Raw genomic sequence first — 2,516 nt, 5'->3', positions numbered from 1 at the left:
TACTAAGGGGGTGGCAATCACATTCCTATTTTCATAACTGTAGTACTGGATGATCCAGTTCCTCTGTCCCCCTTCAAAGCTGTTTAGTAATAGGCCCCTGCATGTGTAGAAACTGCAGGCATTTTAAGAAGGGAGTCAGCAATGGCAGCCCACAAATTGGTGCCGTATTTACATGCCATGTGCTATCACTCAGCCAACAAAGTATCACTTTATAGGTCACAGAAACAACATAGTTACATAGTAAGTTAGGATGAAAAAAAACATAAACCCATCAAGTGCACCCCCTAGAGAAATAAACATATCCCAGATATAAAACCCTATAGCTATAAGGGGGTGGGGGGTGGCATTGGGCGACCGGTCCACCGTGTGTTGGCTGGGGGGGTGGCATTGGGCGATTTATATATTTTTTATAAAACTATTTATAAATTTATATATATATATAGATATAAAACCCTATACCCTATAGCTGATCCAGAGGAAGGAAAACAAAACCTTGGGTACAATTTGCTCCAACGGGAAAAAAATTCCTGATTCCATGAGACAATCGGATGTTCCCTGGATCAGCAGTCACTGTTATCGAACGACTGGTTCGTGTTCCAAGATCCAACTTTCTCTATGTAATTCAAGCTGGGCAGGGACTGGATTCTTCGTCTCTGTGGCGACAGAGAACTTTGAGAGTCGCTGCTTTCGGGATATCCCTGGCTGCTCTGAATGGAGCGTTGTATACCGCCGGGGGCCTCACTTTTGGGCTCTTCATTTAACGACATGTCAGAGCCAGTCAGCTTGGCTTTTATTTGCTGGATTCTGCCCGATAGGTGTTTGCGGTTCATAGAAAAAGTTCCAGGGGTCGACTGTGAGATGGGACGAGCCAGACGCCGGATAAATGAAGCCTCATCTATAGGGGTGTCTATGGCCTGCGATATGTCTGCTTCATGATGGCCACGTTCTATACTACAATGAGAAGACACCTCGGCCTTTGGTTGCCCTTCCATTGTATCCTCTCCCCTATGGGAAGACTTGTCAGGGAGACCAGCTGCATTCTGGGATGACGAGCCACCATCACTATAAACTTTTGACATCTCCCTTTTCATTACTTCCATTTGGATCTCAGCGCACAGCTTCTTCTGAAGTTCATCTCTAAGCCCTGGAGATGATTGCCGGTTAAGCTGCCGTACGGTAATACCAGACTGGTCCAGCTGCTCAGGTACACCGAGGCTGAATCTCTCCAACTCAGGGTCATCAAAACGTATTTCACTGGAATCCCGGAAAGTTTCATCTTCTAAGGTCATTCCGGTTGTAGTTTTGGTTTGGCCGGTGGGCTCCTGAATGTTGGCGTTGTCCTGTGTAGGTGATGGAACCTCGGTACGGTCAGGCTCGTTGGTGGACACAGTTTGTGAGGAACGTCTAGAAGATGAGCCACTGCCAGCTGACATACCGACCTCCTTCTCCAGCAACTCCAACAACACGGGGGCAGGGACGCTGTTACCCAGAAAAGCCCCATCTTCAGCCATGAGGTGCTCAACGGAGGGCCGCTCCACTGCCAAATCAGAAGTAACGTTCTCCGTGATGGTTTCATTTTCTCTGTCACTATGACTGACATTCAATGGATGCTCTGAAAGATACTGAATGCTGCTCAAGTCACCGCCTCCATCAGGGATTTCCTGTGATGATGATGAGTCTGCTGGAACAAAGTGTCCTCAGAAAACTGGTGTCCTGGGGTGGATGCGGAGGTGAGGAGAGGGAGGCAGGGCGACAGACGGCTGTCCTGGAAATCTGCAATATATGAAAAGGAGACATGAAGGTTATGAGGCTCATTGTTATAATCTGACTGTACAACCCCGCTGAGACCTCCTAGAGAAGCCTCAACCTTGGGGGGGCCCCTGAAATCACCCGGTGATGGGGAACATTAGGGGTTCTGAATAACAGGTCACACATGTGGGGTCACTGAGTCCATACCGAGTGTCCGGATCCCTTTCTGCAGCTCAGGTTCTGATTGGATGGTTCCTTCCTCCATGCTGGGGAAATCTGTCTGCTCCCCCCGCACCCCCGTCTCACTCAGTGCAGGAAAGAAGGCACTGGCGTCCTCTTCTGGTGGAAGCTGGTACCACAGCTCTGTCACCTGGGACACAAAAAAGAGGGCAGACATTAAATCAGAGGATATATATTATATGGATCGCTGCAAACGTCTTGCCAAATTAATTCCCAAACTAACCCCCCAAGGGAAAAAATATTCTCTGAATACACAAAACAAATCTTATTACAATATGAAACCTCAATGTTGCAGTACTACCTCTTTACCACAAGATGTCCTCAGTTCAGCATCACTTACCCCAGAATACTAAGGTAAGAATGCATGTGCAGGGTGTCATGACCCCGCCCCTATGCATGGAGCCCTGACCCTATCGAAGGGCCCCCAATTCAGACTGTGTGACCATCTGCTGCCTGGGCCGACCCCTCAAATATTCTGGTTGACTGACCCCCCCATGTGACATTTGGCTGTTTCTGGACTTGCAACC

The sequence above is a fragment of the Pyxicephalus adspersus genome, chromosome 3 (genome assembly GCF_032062135.1).
Source record: "Pyxicephalus adspersus chromosome 3, UCB_Pads_2.0, whole genome shotgun sequence".
Classification (NCBI taxonomy): Eukaryota; Metazoa; Chordata; class Amphibia; order Anura; family Pyxicephalidae; genus Pyxicephalus; species Pyxicephalus adspersus.
Note: the sequence above shows the minus strand (reverse complement) of the source record.